The sequence below is a fragment of the Bubalus kerabau genome, chromosome 10 (assembly GCF_029407905.1).
Source record: "Bubalus kerabau isolate K-KA32 ecotype Philippines breed swamp buffalo chromosome 10, PCC_UOA_SB_1v2, whole genome shotgun sequence".
Classification (NCBI taxonomy): Eukaryota; Metazoa; Chordata; class Mammalia; order Artiodactyla; family Bovidae; genus Bubalus; species Bubalus kerabau.
The window spans coordinates 20,243,270-20,262,961 of NC_073633.1; the positions used below are offsets into that span (position 1 = coordinate 20,243,270).

Sequence of the window (19,692 nt, forward strand, 5' to 3'; positions counted from 1 at the left end):
TATCTGGTGGGGTAGGGAGAGGTCCCCCTGAAAAACCTGGGATGCTGTTTCTAGAAGAAAGGGAAATGAATGAATGCCAGGCAGGCCAGAACCCAAACTCACCTGACTGAACCATGCCACGGGGCACAGGATGTTCTGCAGGCTAACTGACCTTGCACACCCAATACACACACACACTCACACACACACACTCCTTTTCTCTTTAGCTTTTAGTCTTGGTTGTTAGAAAGAGACCTGCATGCCTGTGTGGATGCTGAGTCATGTCCACCTCTTGGCGACTCCATGGACTGTAGCTCGACAGGCTCTTCTGTCCATGAGATTTCCTAGGCAAGAACACTGGAATGAATTGCCATTCCCTCCTCTAGGAGATCTTCTGCACTTAGGGATGAAACCTGTGTCTCCTGCACTGGCAGGCAGAATCTTTACCATTGTGCCACCTGGGAAGCCCCAGAAAGAGCCCTGCTGCTGCTGCTAAGTTGCTCAGTTGTGTCCGACTCTGTGCGACCCCATAGACGGCAGCCCACCAGGCTCCCCTGTCCCTGGGATTCTCCAGGCAAGAACGCTGGAGTGGGTTGCCATTTCCTTCTCCAATGCAGGAAAGTGAAAAGTGAAAGGGAAGTCGCTCAGTCATGTCCGACTCTTCGCGACCCCATGGACTGCAGCCCACCAGGCTCCTCCGTCCATGGGATTTTCCAGGCAAGAGTGCTGGAGTGGGGTGCCATTGCCTTCTCCAAGAAAGAGCCCTAGTAGCCTTCTAATGTTATATGTAATTTCCTTATTAGGTATGTTTTTTACAAGATTTTTTGGATGTGGACCATTTTAAGAGTCTATTGAATTTGTTACAACATTGCTTCTATTTCTTGTTTTGGGTTTTTAGGCGAGAGGCATGTAGGGTCTTAGTTCTCCAACCAGGGATTGAACCGGCACCTCTTGCACTGGGAGGCGAAGCTTTAACCACCGCGCGCCTCACTGTGTTTATGTTCATTGTCTATCGCCTGCCTCTCCTGTCCCCTCTAGAACATAAGATCCAGGAAGACCGATATTTTCTCCTATGTGTTCACTACTGTGTTCCCAGGGCCTGAAAGAGCGCCTGGCACCTAGTAGGAGCTCAATAAATGCTGAATGACTACAGAAGCACCAACCGCTCCAACAGACACTTGAGGTGTGGAAGTGAACTGAAAGCAGGATCTGGACCTCACGAAGCTTTGGATTCGTAACACAGAAACAACACAAGTAAATAGCAAAAGAACAAAACCAAGATAATAAAAAATTGTAATACGTACTTTGAAGTAAACAAATATGTGTTAAAAAAAAAAAAGAAAGTGAAAAATTACTTAAGATATGTCCTTCCATGGAAGGACATGGAAAATTACTTAAGATATGGCCTCTCTCAAGCAACATTTAAACAGAGGCCTGAAGAGTGAGAAGAAGCTGATGGTGAAAAGTGTGAATGCAAAGGCTTCCAAGTCAAGGAAAGGCCCAGAGGCTGAAAGGCATTTGGTATTTTTGAGGAACTGGGATGATAACACCAGTGTGGGTGGGCCTTAGTAAGTGGAGTTAGCAAGGGCTAGTGGGGTGATTGGAGAAGGCAATGGCACCCCACTCCAGTACTCTTGCCTGGAAAATCCCATGGACGGAGGAGCCTGGTGGGCTGCAGTCCATGGGGTTGCTAAGAGTCGGACACGTCTGAGTGACTTCCCATTCACTTTTCACTTTCATGCATTGGAGAAGGAAATGGCAACCCACTCCAGCGTTCTTGCCTGGAGAATCTCAGGGACGGGGGAGCCTGGTGGGCTGCCGTCTATGGGGTCACACAGAGTCGGACACGACTGAAGCGATGCAGCAGCAGCAGCAGCAGCAGTGGGGTGATGCAGTTGATGTGGGGGAATGTGCCAGGCACCACAGCCCTGGGGCTTCGTAGGACATGACTTGTGGTTTAGAGTGCATTCTGGGTAATCAGTACTTGAACCCATTTTTAATTCAAATGGATCCCCCTGGCTGCTGGGTGAAGAACACAGTAAGTCGGGGGACCAGTCACTAGGCAATGTGGTGGTCCAGACTGGGGCTGAACATGGGTGGCTGAGGACAGAAGATGGTGGGACACCTTTAAATCACCTCTCAGTTAAATCAAGTGCTACAATCAGGCTAGATGTCACCCTCCAGAGCCCATGAAGGTCCCCCCACCCACAGTTCACTCTCAGTCTGTAGGTGATGAATGGTCCCACTGATGATCTGGCTGGGCCCTGTGCCTAAGTGACGGGTGATGGATGGGATTGGAACTGAACGCTCTGAGCCACGTGGCCAACACACTGCTCCGAGGAGGACTTGAGCCAGGAGTTAATTTAAAGAAAGGAGTGGAGAGCTCAATAACGCTTCCTACACTGCTCAATTAGTGGAAAGGGCTACTGGGACCTGGAGTTTTCAAGAGCCCCTTAATCATCTTCTGTCTGCCTGACAGTGTGCAGGAGTGTGGCAGAGATAATTGTACCTACCCATTAACAGATGCAATTAAGGCTCTAGGGCCTCTAGCACCCCCTTCTCCAATTAAACAGCAGATGAAGGGCCCATGGGGGTGGCTTTTGAGATGAATCACTTGGAGATGAAAACTTGGAGGCTGGAAGTCTGGATGGAGAGGTGATTAGAGTCCATCAGATCGTGATGGGGAAGGTGAGACCCTGGTCCAATCCCAGCCTGCTCCCTCTTGAGGCCCTCCAGCCATAGACTTGAGGATGAATTAGAGTTCAGCTTCACCCAGAGGAGAGTCAATGTTTGGAACCCACTGACCACCACCTCCAGCCAGCTGCTGCTTCTTTGCCAAAGACACACCCACAGAGTGTTTAGATTCTGGTGAATTCCTGGATAATTAATTTTGTGAGAACTGCGGCTGTCTGGTGTGTTGGTGGCGGGGGGGAGGGGGGGAGCAGGGTGGAGAGGAGTGGAGTGCTAAGAAGACATGCTGCTGTCCTGTAAGGGGTGGGGCGGGGAAGGCAACACCCTTTCCTGGGCATCTCCAATATGCCAGGCGTTGTGCTCCTTCTTGTCTTATAGACCATGTCCTTCAATTTAATCCAAATCCCACAGCCTTGGAGGAAGGACATGCTCTCTCCGTACAGGAGATGGAACAAAGCTTGGGGAATTCAAGTGGTTTATCTAAGATCACAGAACTTGTAGGTGGTGGAACCAGGATTGAACTCTGTTCTATCTAACATCCAAGTTGTTGCTCTCTCCACTATGCCAGGCCCCTTTGAAATCTCAGCGGCCAAGACCGTTTCCCCTGTGTCCCTTCATGCCCCACGGGGTGGACTCAGAGGGACATTTCAGATGTTATTTCCAACTCTCTTCCCCCACCCCCTTCCCCTTGGTGAACTGCTAAGACTCTGTGGTCTCTGAGGGGCCAAGGTAGGACTTGACAGGTGGTGAGTCCTGTGGTGCTGGCCATCATGCTCATTTCAAGCCGAAAGAAAAAAGAAACCCCCCTCCCCCAAACTGTCTCTTCCTGGTCTCTTTATGCATCTCACCCATTACAACTGCTCTGAATCATCATACACGTGCTGATCCTCATTTGCATTCAACATCTCCACTGGAGCTCCAGGGCAGGGCCCAATTGAGTAGTTCGACTTCTGAGTTTGCACTGAGGAAGCTCTGCTCCTCCTGACCCTCCTAGCGCAAGGGTCCCCCCTGCAGGGGCCCAGATGAAGGCCAGGAGGGGACAGCCTGCATCTGCCCAGGGACCCTGCGGCCCCAGACATGCTGCTGTAGCTCTGTTGCTGCCCTGGGCGCTCAGGGCGTGAGTGATATGTTTCCTAATCCCCAAATCCTCCGTCTTATTTTCCTGGGAAATTTGGATTTTCTCTGTGGCTTCAGTGAGGAGCTATTTCTAGAGAGGAACCAGAATCACTGGGGTGAAATCATCACTAGACTGTGTCAACAGGGGACTGCTTGCCAGTCATCCTGAGGCAGGAGACAGATGGGCCCCCGGAGCAAACAGTTGGCACTGGTTCTCTGCGGACCGATACTCCGAGACTAAAATAGCAGGACAATTGAGGGAGGAGGTGGGGCCCTGCCCAGACAGACGGTAAGAGACCACGTGTGCCTCTTTCTCAAAGTCAGGAGACCTTCTCGACTACACATGCGCAGACAGGCTCCTCAGAGGTCAAAAAAGGAGGGGGCGCCACCCCATAGTAAGTGATGCTAACTACTCACAGGCCTCTTGAGTGGAATCCATCTTGGTAAGAAATGCGTGTGCACACATGGGAGGGTCCTGAGATAAACCAAATAGGGACTCTGAACCAGGCAAAGCAAAATCATTGGCCAAAGGAAATCTCGGAGAAACACGTAAGTTTAAATTACCCACAGAAGTGATTTAAATTGCCACAGGGGTACAACTCTGAGTCCACTTGTGTGTTTATCCATATGTACTATATTCCTTTCCTCCTAATAAACACTTTACTTGTTTCACTACTTTTCGTCTTTGTGGGAATTCTTTTCCGCAAAGCTGAAGAGCCAGGTCCTTGTCACTGACCACTAGTCTAGCGGTTATGATTTGGTGCTCACACCGCCGGGACCCGACCTCAGTATCTGGCAGGGAACCAAAGCCCTACTTCAAGCTGCTGCAGGCTGAGGCCACCCGAGATCAACCCTTCTTCTGAGGCCTTCCTGGGTAACACCAAGACCCCTGCTGCTTTTCTGGGGCCTAGTGTCTTCTTGAGCTTAGGACTCTCCCAGGTCTGCCTCATTCACTCCAGACTCCCTGGAAGCTCTAACCAGGTAGGGAGAGAAAAGGGGAGGGGCACCCAGCTGCAGCCTGACCTAGGTGAGAAGCCTGCTGCTGTCCGCAGCAGCCACCGGGCATGCGCTGACTGCCAGCGGGAGGGTCTCTGCTGCCCCCGTGACCCCTAGAACACTGCTGCATGTTTAGGGTGGCAACCAATCCTCTCTCCTCCCCTCCTTTTCTTTCCAAACGTTTACCAAAGGTCCACCACGAGTCTGGCTGAGTTCTCGGAGCTGAGGACCACATGATAAACAAGCAAGTTCCCTGTCCAGCTGGAGAGACACTCAGGTAAGCAACACACAGTAAGAAGTCGAGTGTAAGAGTTTTTTTCAGGAGAATGGGGAGCAAAGGCCTCCCTCTGGGAGCAGAGGCGGGGATAATGATCCGGCTGGGGGAGACTGGCCTTTGCGTTCAGTCCTGAAGGCTGACTAGGGCAGGGAGGCACAGATTTTCCAGGAGGAGGAAAAGCCTGAGCCGAGGTGAGAAAGACACAGGGGATGTGGTCTGTCACTGCCACCTGCATGCTGCTGCTTCCACAGCCCCAGAATTGTCAGGGTTTCATAGCGCCAGCCCCAGAGTGGAGGGATGGCCAGGCCTTGCAGATGGCAGCCCATGAGCCAGGTCGGGGCTCTGAAGGGCCGGGAGACACTGAGGCCCCTCCTCCTCTCCACTCTATATTTTGGAGTTGGGGTGGAGAGGCCACAGACACCTGCTCTGGGGTCAGACTCCAGATTCAGGGAGAACCCTCAATCCACACAGCTTGGGTAGGAACGGTCTGGCCAAGATGTCTCTAAGCCAGAGTGAGCACACACAGGTGTGCACGCGTGCATGAGAGCATACACATGCAGAGCTGCGAGGGCCTGGATCCTTTCACTGCTCACCCTTCTCTTCCATGAGCAGATTCCCCTTCACACCACGCTGAGCATCACCAACTGACTGATGCCAAACAGATGGTGGGAAAGTGCGCTGGTTCCAAGGGGGGATGGGCGGCAAGGTCATTGCTGACCTTGAGTGAGGGCTGGGCTGCAGGGCAGTGGAAGGACAGTGAATGGCGTCCCTGTCATCCTGGTAGCTCAGCCCAGGCCCTCCTGTCCGGCCACCTGTGTTCAGCTGGGAAGCTGAATCCACGAGGTTAAGTCTCCCCACATCCGGCCTCACAGTTTCCTTCTCTTTCCTCTTTTCTTTCTTAAATTTAAACCTTCTGCTTGCTTCCTTCTCTCCTCTTCTCTATCCTTTGTGGGTGGTGGGGGAGGGTGGGGAATGGGCCGTGAGAAAGAAAAAACGTGGGAGCCCTGACTTTCAGAAGCTGGCCTGACGCCCACAGCAGAGTTGGGTTATACGCCTGTTAGGTATGAACGATTTCACAGAACACTGGCCTCAAAGTTGACTCTGAGATCAAGATAAAATGAGATGAAGCAAGGCCACTTGGTAATTTTGTCTAAGACTTGAGACTTCCCTGGTGGTTCAGTGGTTAACTTTCACTGCAGGGGGCACAGGTTCTATTCCCAGGTTGGGGCACTAAGATCCCACATATGCTGCACAGTGTGACCAAAAAAAAAAAAAAAAAAAAGATACAGAGACCAAACTTATGGTTGCCAGGGAGAGAGAATGGAGGTAAGGGATAGCTAGGGAGTTTGGGATCAACATGTACATTCTGCTATATTTAAAGTGGATAAACAACAAGGACCTACCATAACAGGGAACTCTGCTCAATGTTATGTGGCAGCCTGGATAGGAGGGGAGTTTGGAGGAGAATGGATACATGTATATGCATGACTGAGGCCCTTTGCTGTTCACCTGAAGCTATCACAACATTGTTAATCAGCTATACGCTAAGTTAAAAGTTAAAAAAAAAAAATTGTCTAAGACAAAAACAAAGTCATTCTGTGCTGTGCTGTGCTTAGTCTCTCAGTCGTATCCGACTCTTTACGACCCCATGGACTGTAGCCTGCCAGGCTTCTCCGTCCGTGGGGATTCTCCAGGCAAGAATACTGGAGTGGTTTGCCATGCCCTCCTCCAGGGGCTCATCCCAGGAATTGAACTGGGGTCTCCTGCATTGCTGGTGGGTTCTTTACCAGCTGATCTACCAGGGAAGGCCTGCCACCCAACAATACCCCCACTCTTGGCCAAGGTGGGTGACTGCTACTTCTTTACCAATGTCAGTTTTCTTCATTCTAGTCTCCCCTCCCCATAGATGAGAGTCACTGAAATAGTCATAGAAGAGCCCTACTTTTTGAAGCCATTGATCTAGAGCAAGGCTCATTTCCTGAGACCCTCTACTAAGTCACCCCACCACAGCTCAGTGCTATGGTGGGTTCTTTCTAAGACCCTCCAGTGGGAATAACGCCCCAGGATTCCCCACGGGGATACTCTCCCTCTCTATCATGAGGAACAGACTCAGCTGGGTTAATTGTAGATGTCTTCCTGGTGGTCTTTGGCTGAAGAGCATCAACAGAATTGGAAGTTCCAGCCAAGATTCAGTTGAGAACCACCACCTTAGATCAGGACCGTCACTCAGTGCAGTAACAGTACATACATCTTTCACAGGATGAGCCCCAGGTCCTGGTATTTATAACCCCACCCCCAGGTGATTATTCTGTGTGTCCTGGATTGTGAACGATGAGTGACGAGTCACTTTAAGGAGCCGGAGTGTAGTCAGAAAAGCAATGTCTGTGAAGCCTTGCACTCGGGTCCTGCACCGGGTGCTCGGCTCCTGTGAGCTTCGTGTGTTTGCTTCTGTGCCTTATTCATTTTGCTGTCCCTCTTAATAAACGGCTGTCGAAGGAACACCGATGCTGCTGATGGGAAGCCGCAGATCATGTCAAATGCAACACATCTCAGAGCGTGCCACCGTTTTTCTCCCCAAACCATCCTTCCCTCCATCTCAGTGTTCTCTCGGTCACTAAGGTTACAGCCCAGAGTCCGAGGCTCTCACTCATCCCACGGCCCTGCCCCCTCCTCTTGCAGGATCTTGTGACCCTCCTTCCTTTCTGATTCTCAGGCCAGTGGTGGTTTGGGACTCGCAGCCTTCCCTATTCAGTTCATAATCTCCAAGTTAGCTCTTTCTAGAACTTGGCCTGACCATGACACACCCCCAGCTCAAACACCCTCCATGGACCCTCATGCATGCATGCATGCTCAGTCACTTCAGTTGTGCCCAGCTCCTTGTGATCCTATGGACTGTAGCCTGCCAGGCTCTTCTGTCCATGGGATTCTCCAGACAAGAATACTGGAGTGGGTTGCCATGCCCTCCTCCAGGGGATCTTCCTGACCCAGGGATCCAACCTGTGCCTCCTGCATCTCCTGCATTCCAGGTGGATTCTTTGCTCACTGAGCCACCTGGGAAGCCTCCATGGATCCTTATCACCTCCTAGTAATGTTCAAGCCCTTATCTTGACTTACAAGGCTTTCCATAATTTAGTCCCACCTCACACACAAATATACTTTAATGAAGTGTTCTCCTTAGGTCCAAAACATCCTTCATGTTTTCAAGTCATACTTTGCTTATGTTGATCCAGCTGCCTGGCATGCCCTTCCCACCACTTTTTCTAAATAAATCCTACTTATCATTCAAATTCCAGCTTAAATGCTACTTTCTCCATCTCTGATCACCTCAACCAAATGAAGCTACTGACCCTTTGTCATCTCTTAAAACCATCCTCCTCATTTGTTTCTTCTTATCATACACTGAACTGAATTGTGCCTCAATTTCTTCATGTACATAATGGGGATAATGTCATAGAGTTATGATGAGGATGAAATGAGATAATCACACAAGTAGAATGCCTCACACAGAACCTGACAGAAACAATAGTTAGTATCACTGTAATAACTGTTTTTGTTGTTGAACAAGGTTGAACTCTCCCGGAGCAGGTGTCTTAGTTTCTGTGGGCATACAGTTCACCTGGGCATCTTGTTAAAATCCAGGTACGGTTCGGGAGGTCTGGGGTGCACCTGAAAGCCTGTATTTCTTTCCTTTTTATTTTTGGCTGTGCCACATGGCATACGGATCTCAGTTCCCCAGCCAGGGGTCGAACCCATGCCCCCTTCAGTGGAAGCATGAATTCCTAACCACTGGACAGCCAGAATTCCTAGAGCTTGCATTTCTAACAAGCTCCCAGATGGCACAAAAGCTGCTTGTACGAGGACCACACTTGAAATAGCAAAGTCCGAGAGGGCAGGGTTTGTGTCTTGGGTAACAATATCTTTCTCACAGAATCTGGCATGGATTCCTGCACAGAATAGAGGCCTCATCATTTTTAAAAATGAATGCATCCTCTTGGTAGTGGTAGGAATGAGACTGCAGAGACAGCCCCCTTACTCAGAAGCTTGCACACACACCCACTCCACCCCAGTGACTCTAACCTTGCGTGGGACTGAGATTTCCCAGGGGCCCAGCTGCTGTGCTTCAGAAATCAGTGCTCTGAGATGGAACGGCTGTGTGCTACCCTTATAGCCCTGATTAATTCCCTCCCTTTGTTTGCCTCATTATCGTGATTAGGTTCTGCCTGTAGCATAGCAACGGCTAATTGTAGGCTGGTTGCAGAGTGCATAATTCCCGCTATTAAAATTTTATCGAGGCTTAATTGTGCTCCTTTTTTTGCAGCAGCGAAGCTTCAAAGTTTCAGAAAAGAAGGGATGTGGTTAGTGGGAGCTGATGATTTTTTAATCTTAGCAAGCTCTGGAAAGCCTGGCTCTGCAATCGCATTGACCTTGAGATGATTTCCCGCGGCCAGAAAGAAGCCCATCATTTATTTATTAACCCTCCAGAAGGTCTGCACACAATCCCCTGTGGCCAGGCAGAAAGAATATTATGGGTCAAATGCCATTACAGAAAGCCCCAGAGAGAAAAGACCAAACTATTTGGCCATGTGGGCATTTGGGCTGGAGAGCAGCAGTTTGTACACGGCCGTGCTGCGACATGTTACTCCGCACACAGTGCCACATGGCCACTCAACGGCCTTCCAAAATCAGCAGCAGAATTGAGACTTTGAAAACAGTTTTCCAGGAATTCAAGTGCCAAAGCGCCCCAGCTGTGTGTACTGGGAGGTGAAAAGAGGTGACCCCATTAGCAGGTACTTTCTACAAAGGCTTTTCAAGCCCACGTGATCACCAGCAGCACCAGGAGCTCATTAGAGCAGCACGCTTCCGGGCTCCAGCTCAACTTACTCATCAGGAATGAGGAGGTGGGCTGAAACTCACTCCTCAGGTAATGCCCATGCTGAGTCACTTTGGGAATCACTTACCTGCAGTTGCAAGGGACTGGAAAATGTCTAAAAGCCAGTAAAACAACTGACATCTGTGCATTAGGGTGAGGGGTTCAGTGTGTACCAGTGGTGTCCCACTCTGTGACCCCATGGACTGCAGCCCAGGATGTCCATGGGATTTTCCAGGCAAGAATACTGGAGTAGGTTGCCGTTTCCTCCTCCAGGGGATCTTTTTTTGCGGGGTGGGGTAGGGGAGTGGGGAGTGTCCACTTAGTCTGCTGCTGCCGCTGCTAAGTTGCTTCAGTCGTGTCCGACTCTGTATGACCCCAGAGACGGCAGCCCACGAGGCTCCGCTGTCCCTGGGATTCTCCAGGCAAGAACACTGGAGTGGGTTGCCATTTCCTTCTCCACCACTTAGTCTACTTAGCTCAAATTGGAACCATAAAGCCTGATGGTGCCAGATGATCTAAGTCAGTGGTTCTCCAACCACAGAGTGCATCAGAACTACCTGGAAGTCTTCTTAAAACACAGATTGCTGCTCCCTACATCCTGAAGTGTCTGATCCATTAAGTCAAGAGTGAGGCTGAGCCTCTGCATATTTAACAAGCTTACAGAGATATGCTGCTGCTACTGCTGTAAGGACAATACTTTGAGGACCACTGCCCTCAATGATGCTCCAAACTTGGACCAAATATGTCTCTCTGAAAAGGGCTGAGTTGTGTTTCTTGATCCTCACATTATAGACTGTTGCTTTACGTGATGACTCTGTGCTTGTGTCTTAGACACCAACCTGTAACCCAGAAACAGAGATATTTGTAATCAAGCTTTGGCCTGAGGCGTTATGAAGGAGGAGTTGAATCCAGGGGTCTTGGATTTAAACATGCTGAATCCAGATGGACCCACACTCTTTTATCATTATTAAGTCAAGCAAGGCTTTTAAAAGGAGGTGAGATTTGGGGCACTGTTTAAATGAAAGGCAAGGAGTTATTTGATGAGCTGATTTCAAGCTGGAAAAGACTTTAGATAGGGTTCAAAAATGGAATGGCAGTGAATGAGTGGAAAATAGTGCACATTTTATAGAGGGGAGATAAATGGGAGGGGGTGGTAATGGTAAAAAGGGGAAAATCAGAGGAGCTTTCAAGCAGGTGTTGCAATTCAAAAACCTTCAGAGGCCAGACAGATAATAGAAATGAATGAGGTAGACAATTCAAATTAGAAGCTGTGATTCCAATTTAAATAAGAACATGGGGAGGGGGAACATGGTAGACGGCAAAGGCCTAGCCCTTCTAGAAGGGGAGCCTCAATTCTGCTCTTGCCTGTTGTTGCCAGGGAAGAATGTAGGCCCAGGAATGGTTTGCTGTTTTGAATTTTCAAGAGACGCTGGGAATCTGAATTCTAATATGGAATTTGCCAACTTGTAAAAACTGAGCTCTGGGGTGTCTCTGGTGGTCCGGGGTGTCTCTGGTGGTCCGGGGTGTCTCTGGTGGTGGGGTGTCTCTGGTGGTCCGGGGTGTCTCTGGTGGTGGGGTGTCTCTGGTGGTCCGGGGTGTCTCTGGTGGTCCGGGTGTCTCTGGTGGTCCGGGGTGTCTCTGGTGGTCCGGGTGTCTCTGGTGGTCCGGGGTGTCTCTGGTGGTCCAGCAGTTAAAACTTCACCTTCCATTGCAGATGTTGTCAGCTGCATCCCGTGTCGTAGCCCCCATGCCTTGTGGCCAAAAACCAAAACATAAAACGCAAACAGCATTGTAACAAATTCAGTAAAGACTTAAAAAATGATTCACATAAAAAACTTTAAAAAAATTAAACAATACTGAGCCCCAGTCAAAACATGCTTGTGAGCTATTCATTTATAACACAGGTTTAAAGAGTTCAGTTCCTACTTCCTAGATCCTAATTCATGGGAAGGCTTCTGCAGGTAGTTGGCATGTTTTTTGGTCTTCTAGGGTGAGGATTAGCTATAAGGAGAGAAAAAGAAAAAGAGTAAGAAGGGGTAGAAAGATGAAAACAAAGGAAAACATTGTAAAAAGAAGGAATCTACTATTAGAAGTGACCTATGGCACCCCACTCCAGTACTCTTGCCTGGAGAATCCCAGGGACGGGGGAGCCTGGTGGGCTGCCGTCTATGGGGTCACACAGAGTTGGACACGACTGAAGTGACTTGGCAGCAGTAGCAGTCCTGTACATGGGAGAAGGCAATGGCACCCCACTCCAGTACTCTTGCCTGGAAAATCCCATGGACGGAGGAGCCTGGTAGGCTGCAGTCCGTGGGGTTGCACAGAGTCGGACACGACTGAAGTGACTTGGCGGCGGCGGCGGTCCTGTACATAAAGAATATATCACTTCTACAGCATCCCTGATGTGGTAGACTGTTAATTTGGTGGCCCTTGTGGAGTTTCCTCCCACAGTGACTCTGGGCTTGGCCAATGGGTCATTAGAAAGCCTGATCCCAGCAAAGTCTTGATAAGTCCTCATGCATTGGAATGCTTATTCTTGGGATCCAGCTGCCATGTGGAAAGACCAGGTCCCCACTTTTCAGCCATCCCTGCCAAGGTGCCAGGCAGGTGGATGAAACCATCTTGGACAGTCTGACTGCAACTACATAAGACCTCAAGAGAGACCAACAGAAGACTCTCTAGCTTACCCTCAAATCAGAGTTGTGAGAAATAATGGTGGTTGTTCTAAGCCACTAAGTTTTGGAGTGAAGATCTTCTGTGACTTATGGTGGATTGTGCATCCTGACAAACCCATCACAGATCTAGAATATCATAAGTTGAAAATGTGTTTTAAATATATCTAACCTACAAACATAGCTTTACCTGGCCTACCTTTAAATTGCTCAGAACACTTATATTAACTGATAGTTGGGCAAAATCATTGTCAAGAATGTTAAATATCTGATGTAATATGTTGAATACTGGACTGAAAGTGAGAACCGTAATGGTCGTGAGGGTATAGAATGATTGTCAGCGTATTGATTGTCTAGCTCGGGTCTCAGGACTGACTAGGAGCTGTGGCTCACTGCTACTGCCCAGCTTCACCAGAGAGTATCCCTACTATATATCACGAGCCTTGAAAATGAACAGAATTCAAAATTCTAATTAGGCTTATACTGAGTGTGTATCACTCTCCCACCTTGGTAAAGTCGCAGCATCATAAGTCAGGAACCATCTGTACTTTGTTATTCATGAAAATTAATGGAGACACCTAGTGAGCAGTTGGCCTATGAATCATATATGATTCTGCGGTAGCATAAAAAGTAAATATTTGGTCTTCGTCTCTGGTTCCTAGCATAGAACTCCTAAAACCCTTGGAATCTCCTGAATGATAATGTCTTTTGTATACTAATGAGATGACTGGAGACTGGGGTCTCAACATAGCTTCAGGATGGGGACTGGTCACCAGAAAGACCGAGGCATGATTAGAAGGTTGGAATGTGGAACCTTAACCCATCCAACCTCTGAGGAAGGAAGAGGGGCTGGAGACTGAGTTTCATCACCAGTGGCTGATGGTTTAGTCAGCTATGTCTCCATGCACACCCATCCCTAACCCTGTGCATCTCTTCCATTTGGCTGTTCCAGAGTTCTAGCTTTTATAATAAACCAGAAAACAAGTGTTTTCCTGAGTTCTGTGAGCTGTTCGAGCAAATCACCAAACCTGAGAAGGGGGTCATGAGAACCCCTGATTTATAGCTGGTTGGTCAGAAGGATAGGTGGCCCAGGACTCATGATTGGTGTATCAGGCAGTCACGTGGAACTATGCCTTTAACGTGTGGGGTTTGACGCCAAGTGAATCACACTTGAATTGTTGGACACCTAGTTGAGGATCTGAAAATTATAGAGATTCTGTTTGGCTGGAAGTAACAGAACATCTGATAAACAGTGACCTAAACAAGTAAGAGATTTATCATGCTCGTGGCAGGAGAAATAAACTTTTAATCATTGGTCAAAATCAGCTGCAGAGACTAAGGAACTTCAACTGATGTGGCACATTGACATCCACCCTAAAAATGGGGTTTTGACTAGTAAGGAGGAAAGAGGAATGGATATATATTTCACAGTGTCCCCCACTGCTAGAAAAAAACAAATGTGTTTCAAACACATTTCATGATTTCCTCCTCCTCATTATACCAGCCCAGCAGCCCGTACACCCAGCCTGTACATCACATCTATCCTATGCTCCAAGGATGAGGTCTCTGTCTTGATTTAATGGCTCAGCATTTTGTATTTGTCTCTTTGTGTTTTTGTTTGGGGAGTGGCAAATGAAGCTTAGAGACTGGTTTGTCTTTGCCAGCAATTTATTTAGCACAGGTTCACTGTGGGAATTATAATTTCACAAGCCAATAGCATCCAGGATCTTGTCTCTTAAGAAGCCAACAAAGAAATAACACATTCCAAACAAATGCTAGATTAATCATACTGTTGTTTCAGGCAAGGGGAGATGACAGAAATAAAGTCCAAGTACAGTTCGAGGTGTACCTTTCTATGAGCTGTGGTTTCTAGGGAGAGCTGGCTTTGTCAACTGAGAGCTGACATCTAGCTACCAGTGCAAAAATAAAAGTCCTTTGCGGCTCGAGCAGGTTACTAGGAAACAGAGGCGTCTGCTGCTGGGCAGGCTAGGCTGCTCCGAGGGTTATCACTCCAGGGACTGTGGCAGGGCTTGCACCACTGCGCACAAGGAGTGCCTCCCTGAGGCAGGAACAGGCGTCTCTTCTCTTCCTGAGACTGCCACTCGGCTTAACACCCTGCCAAGCCAGAGTAGCCTGGGTATGTAGGAGCGAGTGTCTCAAAATCTTGGGAGAGCTAGATCAGCAAAGGGTGGCTTTACCCAGACCTGAACTCTCCACTACAACGCCTGCTATTTATATTCTAAATATCCCCTTGATATAGCTGCTTCTCCACTTGTTCTTACTGATAGGCTCCCAGCAGGGCCTTCAGCAGGGACTAAGTGCCTCATCCGCTGACAACAGATGAGATGATGACATCCTGATATGGCTTCCTTACTTCATTCTGGTATCAAAACCACTTCACCACTAAAAAAACCACTTTTTAAAAATCTTTGCCATATCAGATCAGATCAGATCAGTTGCTCAGTCGTGTCCGACTCTTTGCGACCCCATGAATTGCAGCACGCCAGGCCTCCCTGTCCATCACCAGTGGGTTCAAATAATTCCACTTGTCATAAACAAGTGGCTTGGAAATTGTATCAAACCAATACTCAATGGTCTGGTTCCAGGCTGTTTGATTTTATAAGAAGCTGATTGACCTTGAAGTTGATCCAGTCCACTGATAACATCACTACTGATAAGAGATCCCAGGGCAATCAACTTTAGATTTGAAGCAATGGCAACGAGCAGACATTTTCAAATGGGCATACTGTCTGCCAACGTTAGCTAACTTTCAGGATTTTGGATCACAAAAAAAGAGACCATAGAAGGAGCTAAAAATAAAGTCTGTAGTTCACAAAGTTAGCCTGTGGCCATTTCATGAGTTAGAAGTGCCTTGGAAGGAGTGGGAGGAAAGCAATAAAAAAAATGAGATTGAAACTCACTCATTTTCTTTCTTTTCAGCAGCTTCTTGGGAGGGAGGAAATGAAGCTGAATAAGACAAGAAAATCACAGAACTTAGACTTGGCAGTGCTCTTAGAAATCAATTATCTAAACTTTCACCCGATTGTAAATAATAGCTAACATTTATTGAATATTGACTACAAGCCAAATATTATACAAAATAACTGACTTGATTTTTATTATCTTTTTAAAAAAATAATTAATTAATTAGGCTGTATTGGATCTTAGTTGCATCTTGCAGGATCTTTTCCTTGCGACGAAAAAACGGCACACGGACTCTAGTTGGCGGCTCTTGGGCTTAGTCGCTCTGCTACATGTGAGATCTTAGTTCCCCGGCCAGGGATGGAACCCAACTCCCCTGCATTGCGAGGTAGATTCTTAACCACTGGACCACCAGGGAAGTTCCTTGATTACTTTAATTCTACCCTTGAAAGTGAAAGTCACTCAGTCATGTCCGACTCTCTTCGACCCCATGGACTGTAGCCCATCATGTTCCTCTGCCGTGGAATTCTCCAGGCAAAAATATTGGGGTGGCTAGCCATTCCCTTCTCCAGGGGAATCTTCCCGACTCAGAAATTGAACCCGGGTATCCCACATTGCAGGCAGATTCTTTACCCGCTGAGTCACCAGGTAGGCCTGATTCTACTCTTACCAAGTTTCTAAAAGGTAGCATAATTTTAATATCTGTCTTACAGGCATCAAATTAAGCAACTTATTCAAGGCCACAGTGAAAAGAAGCTGGACCAGAATTCCTGGATGTGTACTGCCTCCTCCTTCGTTCTCTCTGTCCCATCCCCTGACAACTTCTGCCTCTTCTAGCTCTCTACCCCTCCAGATGCCTCATTCCTGCTTGGAAAGCTGTGTTCTCAAACACTCATCCACGTATTAAGATGACATCTGCTTCTCTGGAACTTGCGTCGTCTGTCTGCCCACCAGAGTAGCACATAAGCCAGTCCCTCTGCCCTCTGATAGTCCTTCCAGTGTCTGCACTCCTGAATCATGCATCCTCGGCGCCTTTTCTTCTCCAAGCTAAAAGTCTACAACTGCTGTACCTCTTCCCCGTGATACCTTCCTACATGCTGTGCTTCTTCCCCTATGTATAGTGCACTCAGACTACAAATTCAAACTTCTGCAGACGCCAGACCAGTAATGAAAATAAACAGAGCAGCAGGCCAGGTACAGCAAGTCACGTGAGCTTCTCATTTTTTATTTTTCCACTTTTCATAGAGACAAGGATACTGAAAAGTTTTTCTCTGAAAATTCAGTGATAAAGGCAACTAACCCTCCATCTTGCTATGTGGGGACAACAAGGGATGGTAAGCACTGTGGAAAAATGCCAAGCGAATGCATGATCTAAAGAAAGCAGTGTTCAGGTCCAGCCAGGTGTTGTCATAAAGGATGGTGCCAGAGCTTCTGAACTTTTTCAAAAGCTGCTGGAAGCCTGGGTTTCTATTTGAAAGATTCTGACTTTTTTCAGATCAGTTTTTTCTTTTTCTCTTTTGTTCTTTTCTACAGCATTCTATAAGCCAAACACAGTGTATCTGTAGGCTGGATCCAGCCCCTGGGCTGCTGGTTTACAACTGCTCTGGTTGCTTATCAGTTAGACCCCAGACTTTGATGAAGTCTGGCCAGTCCTATGGACAGTGGGATCCTCACCTCGCTTGACCTAAATACCATGCTTCTAGGAATGCAAGCTAAATGTGCAGTACCTTTCCTAGCCGCTGTGTCACATCCTTTAAGTTCACATGGAACTCCTGGCCAAGTGAGTAACTTCAAGTCTTCATGTAAAGGGTGGCCCAGCCTACCTCTTCATCCATCTTGTGCAACTGAAACTGTTTGGTGTCATGTTCAGGGACCTCAAGAGCTCTGGTCCTTTATGTCTCAATGCAGAAAGAATTCAGCAAGAGGCAAAGTGATAGACAAGAGGTGATTTATTAGAATAGAACCCTTGAGAGGCTTACAAGCAGGCCGATGAGAGGATGTCACACCCCAAGAACTTACTGGGCTACAGTTTTATAATCAAAGTAAAAGTGGGGAGAGGGAGAAGAGCTTTTGTCTTTCTTGAGTAGATGTCATGTTTCCATCATCGGGTCCTCCTTCAGGTTGGGCAGGAGAGTTTTCTTGTCCCTATGTGGTCAAGCTAGGTCCACAAATTGTTGTTTTTATATGTGCAGAGAGCATGTCCTAGGGATCATTAACTTGCTGAGCTCACTGGGCCGTATGTGGGTCTCATGCCGCACTGCTTTATTGTCTTGGGGTATGTCTCGTGCTTCCGTTGCATAATTTTGTTGCTAAACAAGCCTGCTTTCTTGAGTAATCATTCACTTACAAGGGTCTCCCTTGTTTTTTCTATTTACAATCCCACAGTGGAAACAGTGTCAGACTTTATTTTTCTGGGCTCCAAAATCACTGCAGATGGTGACTGCAGCCATGAAATTAAAAGACGTTTACTCCTTGGAAGGAAAGTTAGGACCAACCTAGATAGCATATTCAAAAGCAGAGACATTACTTTGCCAACAAAGGCTCGTCTGGTCAAGGCTATGGTTTTTCCTGTGGTCATGTGAGACCACATGTGAATGTGAGAGTTGGACTGTGAAGAAGGCTGAGTGCCGAAGAATTGATGCCTTTGAACTGTGGTGTTGGAGAAGACTCTTGAGAGTCCCTTGGACTGCAAGGAGATCCAACCAGTCCATTCTGAAGGAGATCAGCCCTGGGATTTCTTTGGAAGGAATGATGCTAAAGCTGAAACTCCAGTACTTTGGCCACCTCATGCGAAGAGTTGACTCAATGAAAAAGACTCTGATGCTGGGAGGGATTGGGGGCAGGAGGAGAAGGGGATGACAGAGGATGACATGGCTGGATGGCATCACTGACTCGATGGACGTGAGTCTGAGTGAACTCCAGGAATTGGTGATGGACAGGGAGGCCTGGCGTGCTGCGATTCATGAGGTCGCAAAGAGTCGGACCCGACTGAGCGACTGATCTGGTCTGATCTGATCTGAGTGGGATTAACTACTTAATCACCTATTTTGTTTCTTTACTCTTTTCCTATAACAATGATATTTTGAATCTCAATGCCTGACTGCATTCCTCCCTGTTGGTCCCCATTCTGTCTTGGAGAGTTTTGTTTGTTTCTCTCCGCCTTTGTGTGCAACTTTGACCAATGCTCCTTCCAGGAAATCACCAACTCCTGATACCCAGATGAACTCTGACCCATCCTGAAGGCATTGATTAAAAATATTGGCTAGAAATATGGAGCTCCAAGGCACCCCAAATATCACCAATGCACTAATAATACTCCTTAGCTTAAGAATGGAAGGAAACTAGCCTGTGTTAAGCACCTGCTCTGAGCTCAAGCCTGCCGGCTCCTTTATCCTCACTTCCCACCCATTATAGAGACCCCTTCTGCAGCTCTGCTGCTGTGTCCAGGAAGAACCCCCAGGCTTCACTCCATATCATGAAGTCTGAACTCTCAGCTCTGGTCTGGAATTCCCAGATTGGTTCCTGATTGAACTATTGAACTGTGTATTTGGGTGTGGATCTCAGCCTCAGCTCTGGATGTACATCCACACTCGACAGCTAGAGGCTCAGTGTGGCCCAAGCCCAGCACCCATCTTGGGCACCCTGCCCTTTGCCTGTGCCTGAGACTGGGGTCTTGCTTGACCAGGGGGTACACACTGTGCCAGGCATTGTCCTTGGCACTGTAGCATCTATGATCTCACTTAATGGTGAGTCCACTTACTCCCACTGCCATCTGGCCCATATTTTCAGCTAACCTTTTTTGATTATCAGGGAATTTGTATTATTCATGCTCTTCCTGCCCCCTCATTATTATGACTAATTGCAGGCAGGGCACTGAGCTGTTCACCCACCTGCACAAAGCCAGCAGCACATACTTACTCAGATTCCTTCTCTTTTTGTGAAATAGCTTACTGTTCTCATCTATCAAATGGGGTGGTTTTGAGGGATCTATTAATAGATGTTAAACATTTATAACAGAGCCAGACGTGTCGTGGGCACTTATGAATGTTAGCTTGAAGGAGTAGCAATTGAAGAACTTATGCTGGCTACCTCCTGATCTAGCCCCAGTAGCCAAACAGGGGGCACCCCCTTCCCTAAGGGAATGTGACTAATCCCCTACCACCACCATG

General features: G+C 47.8%; 2 long non-coding RNA genes across 3 annotated transcripts in view; one reads left to right on the forward strand and one right to left on the reverse strand.

The window, feature by feature from the left end:
• The window catches only part of LOC129620970 (uncharacterized), a 63,252-nt gene extending 46,397 nt beyond the window's left edge, over positions 1-16,855 (forward strand). Inside the window, exons 3-4 of one of the 2 annotated variants that reach the window (XR_008698960.1) lie at positions 4,974-5,059; positions 16,237-16,855. This is a non-coding gene — a long non-coding RNA (uncharacterized LOC129620970). Of the gene's footprint in view, positions 1-1,075; positions 1,297-4,973; positions 5,060-16,236 lie in introns of those variants that run through there. The other variant, XR_008698961.1, reaches the window with a different exon arrangement.
• The window catches only part of LOC129620972 (uncharacterized), a 29,261-nt gene continuing 21,104 nt past the window's right edge, over positions 11,536-19,692 (reverse strand). The window contains exons 2-3 of the long non-coding RNA XR_008698963.1: positions 15,523-15,568; positions 11,536-11,680 (exon numbers count right to left, since the gene is read on the reverse strand). This is a non-coding gene — a long non-coding RNA (uncharacterized LOC129620972). The remainder of the gene's footprint in view (positions 11,681-15,522; positions 15,569-19,692) is intronic.